Source organism: Myotis myotis, unplaced genomic scaffold, assembly GCF_014108235.1.
Source record: "Myotis myotis isolate mMyoMyo1 unplaced genomic scaffold, mMyoMyo1.p scaffold_m19_p_2, whole genome shotgun sequence".
NCBI classification, from domain to species: Eukaryota; Metazoa; Chordata; class Mammalia; order Chiroptera; family Vespertilionidae; genus Myotis; species Myotis myotis.
Window position 1 is genome coordinate 202,148,928 of NW_023416324.1, and position 22,956 is coordinate 202,171,883.

Here is a 22,956-nt window from a genome sequence, read left to right on the forward strand (position 1 = left end):
AAAGCAGTAGATATATTTTTTAAATGTCCTTCACAGCAGAGATTTTGAGAGTTACTATGATACAACCCAAATGATGGAAGACTGGATGAGGAATAGTTGACATACTACTACTAATAAATATATATTACTGCTTTTACGTTATTCATTCATTGTGCTGAAAAATTTACATAGATTTATATATTTATTTTCAACTATGATATTAAAAAGTAATATTATTTATAGATGTAGAACTTGAGGTTCCAAAGTATTAAATAACTCATTGGAGGTCTCAAGATATAATATGTACAGACTAAGAAATTGAATCCAGATCTAAACCAAAATCTGGGTAGTTATTCACTATTCTACGTAGTGTCTTTCCCAAGAACAACAAGCCTTATAATGATATCTCAGATGATACTTCTAAGTGCAGTAATACCTACTACAACATTTTACACAATCTAGAACGTGAATATTCTCAACTATAATATGAAGAGTAAAATGAGTAAAATCCTACTAATTTTTCGGTTTCCACTATCTGTCAAACAATGGACCAGATGTTTTCATAAATATTATCTAACTTAGCCAGTAGCTAACTATAAGCCCCTATATAAATGTCTAGGGTAGGTTTGAAGACACAAATTAAATCTGCCTGTAAGTCATTGTATGTTCAACAAATATTCAACAGTTTACCTCTTCCAATTTGATACAGGATTCTTGCTACAAAATCACTTAAAATCTGGTAGCATAGAGTTGGGAAATATTGGTTGAAATCAGAATATATTCATTAGAGGTATATAAAATATTCAAATATTTAATAGGTCCTTTGATCTCATACTTTCCACCCTTCACAGCTCTAAAAAAATAAGTTTCTATTGCTTATGCTATCCACTCTATAGTATTTAGTTATAGCAACACAAAACAAGTAAAACAATTCCAAGTGCTATTTTTTTCAAGCTTATCCAAAATGTGACAAATGTCTTATGGGCAATAGATGGTATGTTTTTAAATCTTAAAATCAGCTCTTGTCTTATGAAAACTTCATCTTTTGATTTTTGTAATATAAAATTACAGTTCTTTTTCTGTAATTTATTCCTAAGGGATCGTATCCAAGGAGTGAATTAAATTAAACTCTGTGGTTTAGTGTTTTCCTCTTAATTAATATAGGAATGCACACCCGTCAGCTAATTGTAAAACAGAAGAGCATGGACATGGGGAGGCTGGGAGTGATAGTTCCAGACCAGCATCCTCAAAGAGCTTGTGGTGTAAGTCTGTGACCAGAGGGTGCTCTGGGAAGGACCATGCAGTGCAGACTCTGGTAAGGAGGGACAAACGGAAGTCACAACAGGAGTGCAGCCCAGCATGAGTTTATTGGCTTCTAGTGTCATGCTCCAGCTTGATGAAGTTGAACAGCCCATTGGTGGGAGGCTCATGAGAGATCACTGGGTTGCTGCCATCAAGTTCAGGCTCAATTTTATTAGCCAGCTTCTTTCTCAGCTCCATGCCCCATTGGCCAAAGCTTTTGATGTCCCAGATGATGCCCTGAATGAAGATCTTGTTTTCATACGTGGCAATGAAGGCTCCAAAAATGAACGGTGTGAGTTTGGTGAAAACAGTAGAGCTAGTTCGACCAATTCCTTCAAAGACCTGATGCTACAGCAGCTTCTCCAAATATTCTGAACTCTTTCCTGGAGCCTGAAGCTCCTTCTGAGCCTCCTCTGTCGATGTTCCCCTCATCAGGGCCTCAATCTGTGCCAAGAAGTTGCCCAGGAGAATCTGTGATGCAGACCAGTCCTTATTGGTGGCTGGGTGTAGCTGAGAAAATCACAGGATATCATCTTGGCGCCTTGGTGGATGGTTTGGTAGCAGGCATGCTGGCCATTGGTCCCTGCCACCCCCCCCACACACACACACACACAATGGGGTCTGTCAGATAATCCACACCATGCAAGATTTGGTGATGCATTTCCCATTGGACTCCATGTCACTCTGCTGGAAGTAGACAGCAAAGCAGTGCAGGCACTGGTTATAGGGCAGTATAGCATGCGTCTCACAACAAAGGCCGTTGAAGTACCAGATACCCAGGAAAGCTAGCAGGATGGGGGTGTTGTTCTCTGGGGGTGTTTTTCTCTAGGGGTGTCATGCAGAAGTGCTGGTTCATCCAGTGAGCCCCCAAGAGCAGCTGCTTGAAGTTGTCAAATTCTACATGCAGGGCAATGGAGAATCCAATGGCTGACCACAGCTAGCAACATCCTCCTACCCAATCCCAGAACTCGAACATATTTTGAGGGTCAACTCTAAACTCTTTTACTTTGGTTGTGTTGGTAGACAGCAGAAGGATCCTTGGCCAAAGGAGAAGCCACTCCTTCCCCTTCTCTGTCTTCCTGACGGTCTCCTGGTGGTAAAGGCCTTGGAAGTGATGATGAACAGGGAGGACTCAGAGTTCATGGTGGCCAGGGTTTTGGCAATGTGAGTCCCATCAATGATTGAGACAGACCAGACCCTGGGACCTTCTCCAAGAGTATAGCTTGAGGGCTTCTGTAACCATGAGGGGTCCCCTGTCAGAGCCAATGATGACGATGTTATTGTCGTCTGTGATGGGCTTGCCTGAGTATCCCTCCCAGTCACCACCTCCAATGTATTGGCAGCAAAACTTCATCTTCTGGATGACCCTGTTGACCTCTGGCATCTCATCCTTGCCATCCACCAGAATGGTTGTGTTTGACCCACTCCACAGGGCCACATGAAGCACTGCCCGATTTTCGGTGAAGTTCATCTTTTCATCATTGAACATGAGCTCCCAGGTGGCCTCCACATCCCTGGATTTGGCCAGGTTCACCAGCTTCTGTATCATGACCTTCCATCACAAGGTCCTTGGAGTAACCCACCAGTATAGGCCACGGTTGGTACTGAGTGTCGAGCTGAAGCTTTCCTTGTACCCATTCAAAAAGGCATTGCAATTTAAGGTCAGAGCCATGCACAAGGTTGCCTTCCTACAGCTTCTGGAACTGCTGATTCTTGGTGCGTGCGTCATGGCAAGAGCAGCCAGTGGTGTTTCGGAAAGGTAAGAGTTTAAAAATTCAGTGTAAACTTTGCTAACTATTATTTTCCAATTATGAAAGTTTACAGCTTGCTATATTTTTTTCTTGAATGTTATTCTGTAAAAATCTAAAGATAATAGTCATTTTATAGAACTTAATTTCTACTTGGGGAAAAAAAAACCCACCAATTCTGTCAAATATATCATTGATGTATTCTAAGCAATTTTAATTTACTTATGACATATTTAAGTACTAAAGGTAACATTCCTAAGAATTTAGTATATTTAGAGGTGGGTTTTTTTTACATATTGTAAATAGTTTCTTTTTGCAAAATGTGTATGTGTCTGAATAATGTTTTTATTTCCCATAGATTTCTCAACTTGAGAAATATATCCTTATACATTTTAGAGACCTGGAAATTTTCACAAGAATAAAACTGGAAGTATGATTTTATACTATATGTAGCACACAAATGGCCTAGTTCATTCCATAAATTAATTTTTATAAACATTTTAACTATTGTGAGACTTTTGAAGTAATCATTTTTAAGAGTATAGATAATGTAAGTATCAAGAAATAGGGCCTATATTGTGTTCAAAATATGTCATTTCACTTGGTTTTATAGTATATTAATAAAAATTTATAGTAGGGTTTTATTTTCTGCATTATGTAGTTATATATATATATATATATATATATATATATATATATGTATATATTTACAGATATACAAAGTGAAAAAACAAATTTTTTCTTATTTTGACATATGACTAAAAAGGAGAACAATATGTTTGTACAATTTTTTAAATCAACTGTGGGGATAGCTTACACAGATCTGAATTAATTACAGCCCCTAAGGTAATATCATGCTAGGTAACAACAGCAATCCAATTCAGGTGGCTCATAGTCTTTGACAACTGTAATAAAGCATGCAAAAATAAGCTCTACAGAGAATTAGTTATGCCTAGGAAAATAGTTTCTGTTCTGTCTTCAATAAAAGAATTGTACCTCAGAGACTAACTCATTGTGATTAAAATGTAATGTTTTATGTTAAGCATGTACATGGACATTTTAAAGGAGGAATTTAATTGATTGTTTGGGATTTGAGTAAAAGTATATGCGCTTGTAAAGAAAAATGGAAACTATAAGAAAGAAGGCATAAACTACTTTATAACGTTTTTAATTAAATGATTAAAAATCCAGCAATTATTTGGAAGCTTATTTGTGACAGGTGCAGTCAGATCGCTTTCAGACTAATCTTTAGGTGTTAATAAAGATGTTTTCAAAAGTGTTATAGTCTTCAAGTCTGTGATCAAAGTAATACAAAAGTCATCAAAAGACAGAGTCTATGCAGTGCAGAATGCTTGATGATCTAGCTTAGATAATAGAAGTAAAATTCTATTAAGAGACAAGATCAAATGGAGATAATGAAAGCTTGAATGTGCACTTTAATGAGGTAATTGCTACTAGTATAGGCTATGCCTTTCCCTCAAATAGACATGCACTGATCATTTTACTTCCACATGAGTTATCTTAGAATGCTAGGCTTTCTAGAAGTACAAAATTACGAAGATTAGACAAATAATTTATATAACTTCTTATATCACCAGATGTTGTGTATATTTCATAGTTTGCTTTCCCAGAAATATAAAAAAAATATATTACTAGCCCATATTTATTCACTAACCTCAATAATAAAAATATAAAAAACTATGATTTTTATATTAAAATTTGATGATAAAATTTTTCCATTATTTAGAGACTTTCAATATGCTTAAGAAATATGGACCATTTTTTTTTTACATGTACATGATAGTTTATTATTTCCAAAACCCACTGATGTGATTTTTAGGAAAATTGTTTTTCTTTTGCCAAGACATAGAATCAGTCTTATCAGACAAATAGCTAATTTGGTTAGGTGAGTGAAATAATCACACTACATAAGAAACGATTACAAATTGGCAAAATTCTAATAGAAATACTTTGACAGTTTATCTCAAGGTGCTTTAAAATGTTTGTATATATAGACCCCCTATTTCTACGTCTAGGATCTAGCTAAAGGAAGTAAGTCTACACAGGGAAAATATTCTCTGCAGTATTACCAGTAATCATGGAAAAATAATGAAATCTAGATATAAAACATATCTGGTTGTCTAGGTAATTATATAAAACTAGAGACCCAGTGCATGAATTCATGCACCAGTCGGGTCCCTTGGCTTGGCCTGCAGGATTGGGCCAAAACTGGCTCTCTGACATCTCCCGAGGGAATCCCGGATTGCGAGAGGGTGCAGGCCAGGCCAAGGGAGCCCCCTGGTGCACACTGGGGCCAGGGAGGGATGTGGGAGGTTGGCCAGCCAGGGAAGGACCAAAGGTGGGCTCCAGGATGTGTCTGGCCCATCTCACTCAGTCCAGATCAGCCGGACCACAACAGCAAGCTAATCTACTGATCAGAATATCTGCCCCCTGGTGGTCAGTGCACAATATAGTGAGCGGTTGAGTGACCTTAGCATATCATTAGCATATTACGCTTTGATTGCTTGAATGGACGACCAGAGGACCGGACACTTAGCATATTAGGCTTTTATTATATAGGACTAGAGGTCCAGTGCATGAAATTTGTGCAATCGGGGGGTCCCTCAGCCTGACCTGTGCCCCCTCGCAGTCTAGCAGCCCTTGGAGGATGTCCAACTGAAGGCCCATTCCCTGCAGGGAGCGGGCCTAAGCCAGCAGTCAGACATCCTTAGTGCTGCCACAGAGGTGGGAGAGGCTCCGCCACCACTGCTGAGTTTGCCAGCCATGAGCCCAGATTCTGGCTGAGCAGCACTCCCCCTGTGGGAGAGAACTGACCACAAGGGGGCAGCTCCTGTATTTAGCATCTTCCCCCTGGTGGTCAGTGCACTGTTTGGTTGATCTGCCTTTTATTATATAGGATTGATTCAAATGAACCTCAGAAAGTAATTGGAATTATATTTTCAATAACATAATCACTAGCAAAATTACTTATTTTTTTGCTAAGTTAAAAAACTAAATATACATTTATAAATAATGCAATGCTAATTCTAATTATGAAAATGACTTAGACTTAGAGTAGAAACTGGCATTTTTATTAATTTACTAGAGGCCCAATGCATGAAATTTGTGCAAAAGTAGGTCTTGCTTCCCCCGGCTAATGCACCGGCTTACATCTGGCACCTGGTACCCGGGCTTCCCTCCAGCACCCAGGACCCAGGCTTCCCTCTGGCCGCTGGCAGGCACCCAGAACCTGGGCTTCCCTTTGGCCATTGGCAGGCACCTGGGACCTGGGCTTCCCTCACAGCCCCGGGTTCTTCTGGAAGGTCGCCCAGAAGAACGTTCAGTCTAATTAGCATATTATGCTTTTATTATTATAGACTAGAGGCCTGGTGCACAAAAATTTGTGCACTCAGGGGGGAGGGGGGAGTCCCTCAGCCTGCCTTGTGCCCTCTCACAGTCTGGGAACCCTCGGGAGATAACGCCCTGCTGGCTTAGGCCTGCTCCCGGGTGGCAGAGGGCAGGCCCAATCCCTAAGTGCAGCCCCTGGTTGGGCTCAGAGAAGGGCTGATTGGGGAGTTGGGGCACCGCCCCCGTCATGTACAGAGCAGGGCGAATTGTGAGGTTGCAATGCCACCCTCAGTCATGATCAGGGTAGGGCCAATTGGGGGGTTGGGGCACCGCCCCCTGTCACGCACAGAGCAGGGCCCATCAGAGGGTTGAGGAGCTCCCCCCTGTCACTCACAGAGTAGGGATGATAGGGGAGTTGGGACACCGCCCCCTGTCACACACAGAGCAGGGCGGTTCAGGGGGTTGGGGCGCCGCTCTCTATCACCCAGAAACCAGGCCGATCAGGGGGTTGGGGCGCCGCCACTCTCACTCACACTCAGGGCAGGGCCGAGGGGGGGTTATGGCTCTACCCCGTCACACACAGAGCAGGGCCCGTGGGGGGTAGGGGGGTTGGGGTGCCACACCCTGTCACACACAGAGCAGGGCCGATCAGGGGGTTGGGGCGCCGCACCCTGTCACACACAGAGCTGCAGGGAAATCAGGGGGTTGGGGAGCTCCCCTGTATCAGGCACAGAGCAGGGCTGATCAGGAGGTTGGGGCACCTTCCCCTGTCACGAACAGAGCAGGGCAGATAGGGAGGTTGTGGCCCCGTCCCCTGTCACACACAGAGCAGCAGGATGATCAGGGGTTTGGGCGCTGCCCCATGTCAAGCTGATCCCGGTGCTGGGAGGCATATTACCCTTTTACTATATAGAATAGAGGCCTGGTGCATGGGTGGGGACCGGCTGGTTTGCCCTGAAGGGTGTCCTGGATCAGGGTGGGGGTCCCCACTGGGGTGCCTGGCCAGCCTGGATGAGGGGCTGAGGGCTGTTTTCAGGCTGGCAGGTGACTGAGCTCCCAACTGCTCCTTTTTTTTTCTTTTTTCTTTTTTAATATATTTTATTGATTTTTTACAGAGAGCAAGGGAGAGAGATAGAGAGTTAGAAACATCGATGAGAGAGAAACATCGATCAGCTGCCTCCTGCACATCTCCTGCTGGGGATGTGCCCGCAACCCAGGTACATGCCCTTGACTGGAATCGAACCTGGGACCTTTCAGTCCGCAGGCTGACGCTCTATCCACTGAGCCAAACTGGTTTCGGCTTTTTTTCTTTTTTTATTCTGGGCCAGCTTTAGCTCTGGCTCCAGCTCTGAGGCCTCTGCTGCTGAAAGCAGGTATCTGGTTTGTTTGTGTTCTATAATCGAAACAATGTATAACTACAGCTCTGAGATCCCAGCTCGCTGAAAGCAGGTTTCTGGGGTTTTGTTTAGCATCTATATTTGTTACAGTGTTTCAAACTGCAGGCTCAGAGGCCGGCAAGGCAGGCAGGGAACGTTGGTTTCCTCCGTCACCGAAGCAAGCAAGCCTCAAGTTAGTTTCAAGCTGCCTGGCTGCTGGCCGCCATCTTTGCTGGCAGTTAATTTGCATATCTCGCTGATTAGCCAATGGGAAGGGTAGCGGTCGTACGCCAATTACCATGTTTCTCTTTTATTAGATAAGACTAGAGGCCTGTTGCATGAAATTTGTGCAAGGGCCTTGGCCCCAGCCCCTACCTGTTGCAGCTTTGTCTGGAAGGAAGGACGTCTGGAAAGATGACTGGTCTAAATAGAATGTTACTCTTTTATTATTATAGATAGCATCACTAATGGTTTATGTAAAAATTCCATCATATTCTATCCTACTATTGTCTTCCATATATGATTTTTCATATTATACAGATTTTACTTATTGTTAGAAGGGAAGCAGTTTTTTCTTGTATTTTTTCTTTTTCTTAATTGAATTTATTGGGGTGATGTTAATTAATAAAATTATATAAGTTTTAGTTACATAATTCTATAAATATCATCTGTATATTATGTGATATGTTTACCACCCCATATCAAGTCCCTTCCATCACCATTTATTCCCCCTTTACCCTCTTCTACTTCCATTAGTCTTTCTTTACTTTGTTTATTTTGTTCAATGGATTTCACAAATTAGTGAAATCATATGAAACTTGTCATTTTCAGACTGGCTTATTTCACTTAGCATAATACTCTTCAGGCTGATTCATGATTTTGCAAAAGGTAAAATTTCCTTCTTTTTTATAGCTGAGTAGTATTCTACTATGCAAATGTACCATGGCTTTTTAATGATCCAGTAATTCTACTTTGGGGATATATGCAAAGAAACTGGAAATACGTACTCAAGAATATTTGCACCCCTATATTCATTGCAGTGTTATTTACAATGGCCAACATTTGGAAGCAGCTCAAATACCCATCAGTAGATGAGTGGATGCAAAAAAAAGCTGTGGTATATTTATACTTCTGTAGATTTCTACATCTAAATTGAAGTGGTATTTTTATTTTTTTATTCTATTTTAAACTCAGCTTTTAGACAATATGGACTAATTAGTGTTTTAGAATATGAACTTACCTTTAATCCTTCTCTTTGGGAGTCAGAGCTCCATTTAGCCCTCTTAATTCTCCTGAGTATTGGGGTGGGTAGAAGGAAAAGAGTTTGTTTGTTCCCCTTGAGTTAATGATTCTTATTTCACCACACCTACCATTTGCTGAATACTGTACTAAGTTCTGGGGAAAACATGAGGAACAGACAAACACACAAGTCCTTAGGCTCATGGAGAAAATAACCATCAAACAAATTATTACATGAATCATATAAAATACACACTCAGGTACACTTTGGATGGGAAGAAGCAAACATGCTCTGGTTCAGATACTGATGATTGACTCTAGAGAGCATTCCCTCATATGGGAGGAAGTAGGGTTGGGTGATGAGCAGGTCTGGTCATAGAATATTTGAAATTTGGAGATTGTCCTCAGGCAGACAGTGACAAGTACCATGCTATGGTTCTAGCAATTGTGAATGCGGGCTCTCACTTTCACAAGAAACTAACGCACTCGTTTAGACATCTATACAGAAAATCAAGATAGCAAACTAAAGACTGATGACATAAGAAAATAGGACTTCCTGGGGTCTCCACTGGGGATTAAAGAATGCAAATATAAGAGTAGGAGCTGAAGTGGGGCTGGACTGAAGCTTTGGGGACAGTATTCGCATCTGCTTTTCTACAATTGTATTTCATTTTTAGGCTACTGGTCATCCTGGAATCCTGCGTCCTAAGTCAGGATAGTAGAAGGAAGTTGTAATAATAGCCTGTCTAAGAAGGGGAAAGATGGGTAGTTTAAGTGCTTACAGAGTTAAGCCTCAAATGCACTGACAACTGAGAACCTGGCAGATGAAGAGGCCAGTGCACGCAAGGGTGTGTAGTGAAGGCTGAGGCTAGAAAATGGCACCAGGGACTGAGAAGTGATGAAATGTTGTGAAACACAAAAAGCATCTTCTGAAGATCATCTCCTCATTCTCCAGCAATAATCATTCAACTGGGAATCTTCCCTTATTTGAGAGATTCACAAAATTTATAGCAAAGGCTTTCAGTCTCTTAGGAATGTTTAAATTTTGTGGCAATATTTTTTAAAAGGGTGTGCTTATACTGGCTTAGTTTGGCCAATTGTGTTGGTCAAAACCAACCAACAAAAATATTACACTAATTCTGAGCAGCACTGTCTGGTATCCTGCTGATGGTATATTTAATAACAGATTGCACTAGTTTTTTAATACACATTTATTGACATAGTTTGAACATTGATATTGTTTACTTTGGCTTTATTTTGGTGCAGGTTTACAAACCCAGGAAACAAATATTTTCTGTAAAATACAGGAAACCACATTTTGTATATGTCACTGTTGGAGATGATACTGAATAAAGAATGACAGCAATGCTTTTGGGAAGTTGCTTTCCGCATTTCAAATCATTTTCTTATTGACTGTCCAGGAACAGTGATTTGATATTTTTCTTAGCATGTCTTAATAATTTTGAGTGGCTCATAAGCCATGTAAATTAGGTTTCAAACAGGAGACATCTATAGTACTATTTTAAAAAAATAGTCTTAGCTGGTTTTGCTCAGTGGATAGAGCATTGGCCTGTGGACTAAAGGGTCCCAGGTTCCATTCAGATCAAGGGCACATGCCCAGGTTGCAGGCTCAATCCCCAGTAGGGGTTGTGCAGGAGGCAGCTGATCAATCATTCTCAGCTTCCTCTCATCATTGATGCTTCTATCTCTCTCTCTCCTTCACCCTTCTTCTCTAAAATCAACAAAAAATACATATTTAATAAATAAAATCACACACAAAAAAACAAACAACAAAAAAAAAACAATGAAACACGTGCCATGTAAAATCTGCCTTCTTACTGTCAGGTGTCATTCTAAATTGTCACAAGTCAAGTCAAATAATGTTACAAAAATATGAATCTATCAATGAATATCATATTATGTGAAAAAACTAACCAATAACAAATCCCATGTTATAGTCAAGGTTAGGTTATTCTGTGAAATTTGTAATGTATGTTTCAATAAAAATCTCCCTTCCCTGGGTATTTTGTAAAAGTCTATCTGCCAAATCCTGTGTGTTAGCGCTCAGCCAGCCTCCGTAAAATGAAAACAAAGTTAAACAACTTCACAAGAGACAGAAATGGCCTTTTAAGATTCACAGGAGTGTGCCTTTCTGTCTAATCTGAGCAGCCATCATGGCGCGATTGATGTGCGTTGGCGGAGAAGTGCTTCATGAGGCGGCTGTCTGCTCAGTGTTACCAGAAGGGAGCTATCTGTCTTCATTGTACTCCATTAACATGCCTCTCAGATCTATCAGGCGAATGCCTACATACCTACTTTATAAATTATTATCAGCGGCAGTTAAATATTTCCGAACTTGTTTGGGAATATCACTCACCTGATAGCCTTTGATTTACACACAGTCACCATTTCAAGCATTTTAAGTTCAAAGATTACTTAGAACTATTTCATATGCCTGCTTTAGATGAGTTTCTTCTGTTGATAGTAACCTATTAGTTTGCCGTTTATTGAGGTAAATCAAAAGAGAGAATGCAAATTATTCACTAACAAGGGCACATTTCCTTTGAGAATTAAGTAGAGAGGATTTCATATCAATATGCCCAGAGGAATGAAATCTTATTTGTGGCCTTTCAACGCAAAAATCATTCTGAACTGGAAGGAATGCATTCATGCTAACTGTGCATATTTAGAATTTTTCTTTTGTAATTACTTTTATTTAGCTCGTTTACATTTTACTCACACACTGATGTACAACAGTTCTATTTGTAGTAATAATGCTTAAAGGTCCAAAATTTTACTTTAATAATTGTAGTATGTTAATTGACAATATCTCAAATTATTGTTATTTATATAGTAAATATCCCAGTGTCTTTCTGAACTATAAAGCTAACTATACATTAGATCAATTTGGGTGTGGAGATGCAAGCAGGGGAAATTATTTTCAAAATAATTAAAATAAATTTGAACTGACTAAAGTTAAAGATTTAAAATGAACTAAATCTCTATTCTTCAGCTTGCATGTCTTTGGAAAGTAGAGGGAGGATCTTTTTATTAATCTCGTTTTTAAGGTGCATATTGGTATATAACAGAAGTAGCCATTAAAATTGGAGACATTCTTCATGAATTGTGTTTATGTGTTATGTGACGTCGAGTTGGCTCTGACTCTTGGCAACCATATGAATGAGTGATGTTCAGTGTCCTGTCCTAACAGCCCTGCTCAGCTCCCATAGACACATGCCTATGGCTTCTTTTGTGGAGTCCATCCATCTCTTAATTGGACTTTCTCTTTTCCTGCTGCCTTCTATATTTCCCAGCACGATTGTCTTTTCCAAAGAGCCCTTCCTTCTCATGGTGTGTCTGAAGTAAGACAGCTTCAGTTTTGTCATTTTTGCCTCCAGTGATGTTTCAAGCTTACTTTGCTGTGGGACGCACTTGTTTGTCTTTCTGTCATCCCAGAGTACCTGTATCACTCATCTGATAGCCTTTGATTCACACACATTCCAGCACCATTTTTCAAATGAATCTTTTCCCCCTATCAGCCTTTGTCACTGTCCACCTTTCACATCTCTACGTAGTGATTGGGAACAAAAGGATGTGAATGATCTTAGCATTGGTCTCTAATGACACATCTTTGTGCTTTCCGATCTTTTCTAATTCTTCCATCGCCGCCCTTCCGTGTCTTGGCCTTCCCTATGATTTCTTGGCTGCAGTCTCCATTTGAATTGATGAGCGAACCAAGGTAAGCAAAATCTTTAACAGTGTCTGTGTCTTCATTGTCTGTGTTAAAGTTGTGTATTGCTTTTGTGGTCATGATTTTTGTCTTTTTGATGTTCAAATGCAGCCCTGCTTTGGCACTTCCTTCTCACTCTCATCAGAAGTCCTTTCACATCATTGCTCCTTTTCTGCCAGTAAAATGGCATCATCTGCATATATTAAATTATTGGTATTTTTCCACAAAATTCAACTCCTTCCTCCTGAGTCTAGCTCAGTTTTGTATATGAGATGTTCTGTGAACAGACTGAACACATAGGGAGATAAAATGCACCCTTGTCTGATACCCTTGTCTAATGGAAACCATCGGTCTCTCCATATTCTGTCCTGACAATGGCTTTCCGTCCACAATACAAGTTACCCAACAGGAGAATCAAGTGCTGAGGCATGCCAACTCCTTTTTTTGGGTCATGAAAAGCTTGATCAAAAAGTAAAAAAGGCTTCGCTGTAGTCTGTCAAATACAGAAAATCATTTTCTGAAATTCATTGGAACACTCCAGTATCTAACAAATGGTGGCAGTTAAGTCTCAATGCCTCTACCTTTTCTGAATCCAACTTAAACATCTGGCATCTGTTGCTCCATATAAGGTAGCAGCCTTTACTGTACCACCTTGAGCATATCTTTACTTGCATTGGAAATTAGAGTAATTGTCCCATTATTACTTCCATATTTGGTATCTCCTTTCTTGAAAATTGGGATGTAGTGCAGCAGGTCCTCAAATAACATCATTTTGTTAAATATCATCTATACTAATAGAAGAGTAGTATGCTAATTGGACTGGGTAGACAAGACATCTTCTGGTCATCTGGTCCTACTTCTGGACAAAGCCATGTTGGTGGGGGCCAACGTAAGGTGGTTAGGGGCAATCAGGCCAGCAGGGGAGGGTGGTTAGGGGCAATCAGGCAGGCAGGCAGAAGCAGTTAGGGTTGATCAGGCAGGCAGACAGAAGCAGTTTGGGATATCAGGCAGGCAGGCAGGTGAGCAGTTAGGAGCCAGTGGTCCTGGATTGCAAGAGGGATGTCTGACTGCCAGTTTAGTCCCAAACACTGTAGGATTGGACCTAAACCGGCAGTCAGACATCCCCCAAGGGGTCCTGGATTGAAGTGGGTGCAGGCCAGGGTGAGTGACCACCCCGTCCATGCATGAATTTTGTGCACTGGGCCTCTATTTTCATTATAATATTGATGAGCAAAACAAATAAATAACCAGTTCCTGGGTAGGGCCACTGTCTGTGAGGAATTTGCAGCTCTTCTCATACCTTTGTGGGTTTTTCCAGGTAGTACTCTGTTGTTTTTCCCCACATCCCAAAGATGTGCAAATTAGGTCAATGGGTATGTCTAACTAAATTGCCCCAGTCTGAGAGAGCATGGTTTTGTGTGTGTGCCCTGCAATGGAAGGGTGTCCCATCCAGGTGAGAAGACGAACCCCTATTTTGTAAAACTACTGTTTGAAATTCTCTGCTATTTAGATAGTCCCTTATTCTGTAAAGTCAACTCTGCTATTTTTAGACAGCCCCTTAATCTGAAAAAAATAACTTTGCTTTCTAGCCTGCTTGAATAATAAGGAATATAAACTAAGCTGTCTGACCTTGTAGGCCAGAGACTAGATACTCCCGTGCTCTCATGCCATGCCAGATGTATTTTTTAATTGAATAGAACTGTGTTGTTTTCAAGGCCATAAGCTTCCAGCGAGATAACTACTAAGCACACATAAGGCTGGCTCTTTAATAAAAAGGAAACTTCTGCTTGTTGCTTGGCTCAGAATTTGAAAGACATTTTCTCTGGGCCCACCAGTGTTTAATAAAGTGGAAATCCAATCTCTCTAAGCATTGCTTGGTTTTCTCCAGTCTTCTGCAACACAGGGTGGGTTTCCATCTTGTGCCCTGAGCTGCTGGGAGAGGCTCCTACCACCTAAGACTCTGAACTGGAATAAGCCCATCGGAAAATTATGATCTTACTTGTTTGTATTCCTCTTTCTTAAAAGTATGTTTAGCTCACATTTATTTCAGTGTTCAATATTAGAAGTCTTTGGGGTCTTTATTTAGACATTGGTGATGTTTTGTGACAGGAAATACGCCATAGGAACCCAAGTTGTTTATATCAATTAGCTTGCGGTAAAGCTGGTTTCCTCATAAGCCGTTTTGCTTAAAGTCACAGTTTCCAAGAACTTATTAATGGTGTTAAGTAAGAACTGACTTATTATAATTTATAACATTTATCTTGAATATAAACCTATAATGGACATATGAAACTGATGATTGCACAATATTAACATTCTCCTGGCCTCTCACTCTTAACTTATTATTATCCAGGAAAAAGGGGTAATTCATTTTGTTGGTGAAGAAAGTGGTGTAAGTCCATTCACCCCAATAGCTAGAGAGCTGGCTTCCTATAAGTAGATTTAATCAGATTTATTTTCTACCCCTTTGATGGAGGCCCACTCTTGTCCACTGCTACTGGTTGAATAAGTAAACAATTCCTGGTTATACAAAGAGAGGGTCAGTAAGAAATAAATGAATAAATGGGAAAATTATAATTTTGTCAAATTATTAGTGTTGTGTGTTTTTTTTAAAAGGAAAGAAACCAGGACATAGTTTTCAAAAGAAAAAATGAAATAATGTCGAGATAATCTAGGTACTAGGTTCTAAAACTCCTTTAAAGTTAAAAAATAGCCCTAGCCAGTTTTGCTGAGTGGATAGAGCATTGGCCTGTGGACCAAAAGGTCCCACGTTTGATTCTGGTCAAGGGCATGTACCTTGATTGCAGGATCCTCCCTGCCCCAGGCCCTGGTTGGGACACATGCAGGAGGCACCCAGTCAATGTGTTTCTCTCATACCGATATTTCTCTCTGTCTTTCCCCCTCTGAAAATCAATGGAACTATATTCTCAGGTGAGGATTAAAAGAAAAATAATTAAAGTTAAAAAATACTCACTGGCCCAATAGCTCAGTTGATTAGAGTGTTGTCCCTATACACCAAGGTTGTGAGTTCCCCGTCAGGGCACATGCAAGAATTAATTAATGAATGCATAAACAAGTGGAACAAAAAATTGATCTCTCTCTCTCTCTCTCTCTCTCTCTCTCTTTCTCTCTCTCTCATAAATAAGTAAATATATATATGTATATATATACACATATATATACATATATATGTATATATATGTATATATATGTATATATATGTATATATATATATATATATATATATAGAGAGAGAGAGAGAGAGAGAGAGAGAGAGAGAGAGAGAGATTTATATATTTTTATTGGTTTCAGAGAGGAATGGAGAGGGAGCAAGAGATATAAACATCAATGATGATGAGAGAGATCATTGATCAGCTGCCTCCTGCATGCCCCTACTGGGGATTAAGCCCACAACTCTGGCATGTGCCCGTGACCAGAATTAAACCTGACACCCTTCAGTCCACAGGTTGATGCTTTAGCCACTGAGCCAAAGCAGGTAGAGCAAAACATATTTTTTTAAGTAAGAAAATACTTTTCATAACAGTGCTGACTTGTATCTGTGCATGTTAGACATTTAATGTTTTTCCTGCTTTAAATTCTGCTTAGAGACTATTTAATAGTGGTGAAAATCCTCTTCTCTTAATTATCAGACAATATTCATTTTCTCTTATTAATGGGTAAAAAACATTCCTGTTCTTCTTGCCCTTTCTCCATAGGTAGCCAATGTGGGCAAAGTTCAGCCACAACAATGACCAAAACGAAGTTAAGATGTTAATATTGTAAATGTTAGATTCTGATCCTTGTTATTCAATTAAATATTAAATTTTGAAACAGATATTACAACATTTTATCTTTAATTACATTTAGCTGTATATTTTTCTTTCCTCCCTATTACTAAGTACATTGTATGTAAATATATTTCCAACTTCAATTCCAACAAGCTATGCATGAATGTTGACATGTCCCTTGGCTCTCTAGATACTAGGTCTGTCATTTTTGAAACGAGAACTTGGAGATAGGTTTCCCTCTAAGATTTCCCAGAGTTTGGTGACTCTAGAAGGTAGTTTTTGGATGACTGGTCTATGTGTTATATATGTGAAACCACTCATATCCCTTTGCTAATAAGTAGGTAGTCACAATAGTTCTGAGCATGTTTTCAAATGGAATACATAAAATTCATTTTCCTTTTATCAAACTATTTGAATAAAGTAAAGTTAACTTAACTCTAAGTGATAAGTTTATCATTATAGTGATAAAATGCAGGTGTTAATCCATAATAGCTAAGTCCTTCTTTTAAATTTTTTAAAATCTTATATTAAAAAAAATTCTCTCAAGCTATAATATTCACTTCTCTTCCTACATCTTAGAATCTGAAACTTACTTCAGAATGCATATATGCAATACCTTTTTGGTAACTCAACTCAAAATTATGAATAAATTATGATACCCACATATATGGATGACAAGCTTCTAGGCACACTAAAGGCTGTTTACTTACTCAATTTCCATCAGTGCCAAGAAATGTAAGTAAAAGGTAGCAAAATTTCAGAGGGAGGGTAGTGGTGGGGAGTGTGTGTGTGTTGGTGGGGAGAGATTAATCAGGGAATTTATATGCATATATGCATAGCCCATGGACACAGACAACAGTATGGCAAAGGCTTGGGAGGGGAGGGTGCAAAGAGGAGTATATCAATGGGAAAGAAAAAAAAACAAACAAAAACAAAGCAGACAGCTGTAATACTTTCAAAAATAAAGATAAATTTTAAAAAATAAATCAATATCATTTGAATCAACATGGATACATTTCAGAAACATATGATAAGTAAAATGCAAGTCACACAGAATGTAGATAGTAACTACATGGGGCCAGGGCCTCTGATGAGATAGAGTGATTGCTAATGGATATAGGGTTTCTTTTGGGAGTAATTACATGTTCTAAAATTAGGTTGGATTGGTTTTCATAAGTCTGTGACTATGCTAAAATATTTGAACTGTTTACTTTACACAAGTAAATTTGATGTGATGTGAGTTTCATCTCAATAAAGCAATTGTTAAAAGTCACAGAAAAAATACAGAAATAAAGGATAGGGGAATTGGAGGAACCGTTCAGAGTGTCACTTAGTAGAGCGATTAAATAAGGAAGTGCATTCAGTCTCATGCCATCATCTTCAGGGAAGGAGGAAGGAACAAACAACAGATGAATGAGGATGCCAGAGCACAAAACACTATGTGGTCCCAGCACAATCCATTTGTAATACTCTCAACCATAAAGATAAAATAAATGAATGCACAAAATACATAATGTTACAGCCTCTCAAAAAATAATAAAAAGAGAGGACAAGTTTTGCAAGCAGACAGTTTTAATAAAAATCTAGATAAGGACCTAAGAAAATGCCCATCCATACTGGGTAAGACTTCTTCAGAGACCAGAGAGAGTTCATTAGAGTGCTGTGCAGAACAAGAGAAGACAAACCTTGTCAGAGTTGGATACTAATTCGTTCTGGGCTAACGTATTGAGTATTTAGGGGGATTTCCTAAAAGAAGCTAAACATAGGTTCCCAGAAAAATTTTCTTTAGCACAAAACACATTCTAGTCTTTTTTTCAAGTTAAGCTACATAAAACTTGATAGAAAATAGCCCTCGATTTTCACCTTCAAATGGAAAACAACCTATATATATATATATTTAAATGGAAAGGAAGCCCTCAGTTTAGCAAGCGTAAAACAGAAACAGCAGAAGAATCAAATAAAGCCACACTCTGATTATGAAGGAGAGAGTAATATGAAATAATTAGCCCCATGGGCTTTTCTTTTTTAAAAAACAGAAAATTTCATATGTGATACTCATAAACAACCTCATTATTCTTCTGCAAGTTTGTAGAAGGAAAGTCACATTTTGACAGAGTAGCTGAAGAAGTGAATTCAGGCAATGTACTAACTAAATACAATTTAAATACAAGAAAGCTCTGGGTTTAGCTGATCAATATCTGTATTTTAAGATAAGTAAAATGGAACACCAAGAAGTTAGATTGCTTTTGTAAAGTCACCTAATTAATAAGTGACAGGGAAGAAATTCTAATGTATGCATCAAAAACCAAGATTCTGAGTAATTATCTTCAGCATCTATGGTTTTCTGCTTTATCCTCCTCCTCACCATCATCACCATCAACATCATCATCATCTATCGCATTTCTTATCTTGACTCCTGTCTTGCTCAGTTTTATCTTGACATTCACAAAGAGGAGAGGATGTGTGAAAAGGCATTACATGGAACAGCCTGTTTGTTCTTCCTTTGCTAATGGTGTGCTTTCAACACTCCTTAGGCCTGAATGTTTGCCACTGACAATTAAGCAGGTGATAGATGAACTCTTGGTTTTTCTGGGATGTAAAATCAACTACACAGAGTTTGAAAATATCAACATGCAATATGAATAATGTGTCCTTGTAGACTACTTTGCATTTCTATCAGCCTCAAATTGGTTCTCATTGTTGCGCCATAAACATGTCACAATATTGTTTAACTGTCACAGAATGTGTTTGTGGCCAACCACGCTAAATATAAAAATTCAATATTATTGCATAATCATATTTTATTCATGAGATTATAAAATATATCAATTAATACTTTTAAGTGATAAAATTATAGTAACAAAAGTATGGCAAATATATATGTGTATGCATACACGTTTCAGTACATGCCAATATACTCTAAATCATATTTCTAGCACTATTTGGTGCTTGCTCAATATTTGTTGACTGAATTCATACATATTCAATTCATGCCTTTATTTTAAGGTCTAACTTATTATTATTTATTTTTGGCAATATTGACCTCTTTACCTAATGGAAAAAGAGCTATAAAAATAAGTTGCATGCATAGAATGCAAATGCACACATTTACCTTGGGAAATGCAGCACAATGCTAACAGAGGCCAGATAAAGGCAAAATGTATTATCTTAATTTATTCTACTCATATACTTTTTTTTTTTTTTTTAATTTTGGTACTTCAAATAGAAAAGAGTAGAGGAAAACTAAAATATTATAAATATTTTATTAATAAAAGTATTTATGATAGAAATATAAAATATTCATGGAAAAGAGACACATGCATTTTAAAGTTGCTCCTATATAATATGGGATTGGAAGGAATGTTGGATGGGGCTTTAGCTGCAGAAGATGTGTTTTGGTTCACATACACACATGCACACACACATTCACACACACAGACAAAGGAACAAATGACAAAACACTGAATGGTGACCACATCGTGTCTTATTATTTTGCTACACTTTTTCAGATGTAATTTAAAAAATCAAATACTTTAGAAAGATAAAGCAAAAAAATTCATGATGTCAGAAAATGCTAGTATACTTATAAAATATATTTAAATCTAGAAACAGATGCATTTATTATAAAGGTAATTTTTAAATTATCAGTGAAAAGAATTCTCAAACATAAGAATTATTTCTTTGGAAGTCTGATTTACATATTAAGTAAGGATTTTTTAAATCCTTATTGGTCATTAGGAGCATTTTTATGGAATCAAGTCACAGTATTTGAAAAATGTCATTAGGATAGGAATATTTATACTGGGAAATAAAAAAGCTTAAATGAGACATGAAATGTGAAATGGAAAATAAAGTCATAAATTATCAATATTCCCAAGGCAGTAGCTATGGATGTAATAGGTGTATATTTAAAGAGTATATTTTGAAGATGGATAGAAAGTGTATTTCCTGACAGATTGGATGAAGAGACTGAGAAAGAATGAGATATTATGATGAAGAAATGTATTGTTTTCTTTGTTATTAATTCTGTGCTGTCATTAATGTAGCTTAAGAGATTCTGGAGCAATTGAGTTTTTCTTTTTGGGATGAAAAAAACACAACTGTAAATATGCCAAAGTAGAGATATCTAAGTAGAGAGGTCCAGTAAGCACTTAAAATGCAACTTTGAAGCTTAAAAAGGTTTGTATGGACGATACAATTTCTGAAGAGACTGTGCACCGACAGATAAGTGTTAAAACCGTAGGACGTGAAGAGAAGAGACAGTGTTGTAGATGGTGCCAGATGAGGTTCTTGATCATAGATCTAAAGTGAGACCATTTATAATAGAGAGAAAGTTGAGTTTGGACAGGGAGGCAGAATTAGTGAGATAATACAAGTAGATGAGAGCATAGTAAAGCATATGCAACAGACACTTGTTTCTGGCTTTGTTCCATGTACTCCTACCGTGCTCCCCATTACATATTTGCTCAGCAGTACCACCACGCTCACTCTCGCTTGAATTAATGCTGGAATAAGCTTGCTTCTTTGGTCTAGATTTCAATTTTCTGTTTTGAGGAATTTTTATCCGTCACATTTTCTTTCTAATATGGTACACATATAAATCCTAAAAATCTACAGAATGGGGACACTAGCGCAAAATTTAAAATATATACATACATAAATATCATATGACCTCACTCATTTGTGGAATATAATGAACAACATAAACTGATGAACAAAAATAGATCCAGAGACAGAGAAGCATTTAACAAATTCTCATACCTCAGAGGGAAGCAGGGGAGGGGGGGATAAGAGATCAACCAAAGGATTTGTATCCATGCATATAAGCATAACCAATGGACACAGACACTAGGGAGGGTGAGGACATGTTCTGGGGGGTGGGAGTAGTAGGGAGAGGTCAATGCGGGGGGAAGGAGAAATATGTAATACTTTAAACAATAAAGAATAAAAATAAATATCTAAATCTATTTATTACACACACACACTTTCCTCTCCTCTGAATTCCCAGTAGCACTACTGCAGTCACCTTATTCAGAGGCCATTTGTATTAAAAGTTGTGCATCCATTGGAATTGCCTCCTGTATTAAACAATGAGTTATTAAAACCCAGGGACTATGCCTTCCCTGGTTCACATATTTGAACCATATCTTTTATATACTTTTGCTTGCATTCAATTCTTACTGAAAACATCTTTTCAAATGAATCAAGACTTAAAGACATCTGACACTAACATCTGATTCCATAAGAGAAAACATGATGTCCCCAGCATCATGTTCTTGATCATGTTCTGGAAATAGAATTACTCCCATGTGTATTATTAATCCACTGTTGTACTATTTTGCCAGTGGTCAGCACAGTTAGCTATTAGTTCCTGTGTACCCTAGCAGAAAATTTCCCAAGTTATTCTTGATATGGTCAATGCCTTTCTTTGAATATTTTTAACAAATAGATGGTAAATTGAAATTTTGTAGAAAATATTTTGAGGTTGACATGTATGCTATGAAAACAAGTCAAAACATGGCATTGATTGGGAGTGGGAACAATGGACTTATTGATTGATGGCTATATTCTAGATCTTCATCTGGATGGTAGTTACAGTAACATAAGTGACTCCTATATAATAAAAGGCTAATATGCAAATTGACCAAACAACAGAATGACCAGTCACTATGACGCGCTCTAATCACCAAAGGGCAGATGCTCAATGCAGGAGCTGCCCCCTAGTGGTCAGTGCACTCCCACAGGGAGAGCACTGCTCAGCCAGAAGCCGGGCTCATAGCTGGTAATGCAGCAGTGGTGGCGGGAGCCTCTCCTACTTCCGCGGCAGCACTAAGGGTGCCCCTAAGGAGGAGCGGGGAGGGGCCTAAGCCATTAGTCAGACATCCCCTGAGGACTCCTAGAATGTGTGAGGCTGCAGGCTGGGCTGAAGGACCCCCCACCCCCATGCATGAATTTCGTGCACTGGACCTCTAGTATATTTATAAAATTGATGAAATAAACACAAAATGTTCTCACTTTGTCATTTTGATATCTAATAAAAATAAAGTCATATGCAATAATAGACTAAACAACAACAGTAATAATTGTGAGCTAGCTACCTTTGAAAATATTCTTATCAGTAAGCTGGGAGATAGAATAAACAGAACTTTCAATGGCACAGGCTTTTTTATTTGTTTTTGTGGCCAGACCTGTTTGAGACCTAGTTCTGCCATGGGTTCTTGGTGTGTATTTGAGAATTGCAATTAATCTCTCTGAGCTATGTTCTACCATCTTTAAAGTAAGGCTAGTGAAATTCCCTATCTCAGCATTTATGTAATACTTTTTTTTTTTTTTAAACATATATTTTATTGATTTTTTATAGAGAGGAAGGGAGAGAGATAGAGAGTTAGAAACATCGATGAGAGAGAAACATCGATCAGCTGCCTCCTGCACATCTCCTACTGGGG

At 38.5% G+C, this 22,956-nt stretch overlaps 1 pseudogene; it reads right to left on the reverse strand.

The window, feature by feature from the left end:
- Positions 1 to 1,344: 1,344 nt before the first annotated feature.
- Positions 1,345 to 13,493, reverse strand: LOC118675790 (annotated as a pseudogene).
- Between the last annotated feature and the right edge of the window lie 9,463 nt (positions 13,494 to 22,956).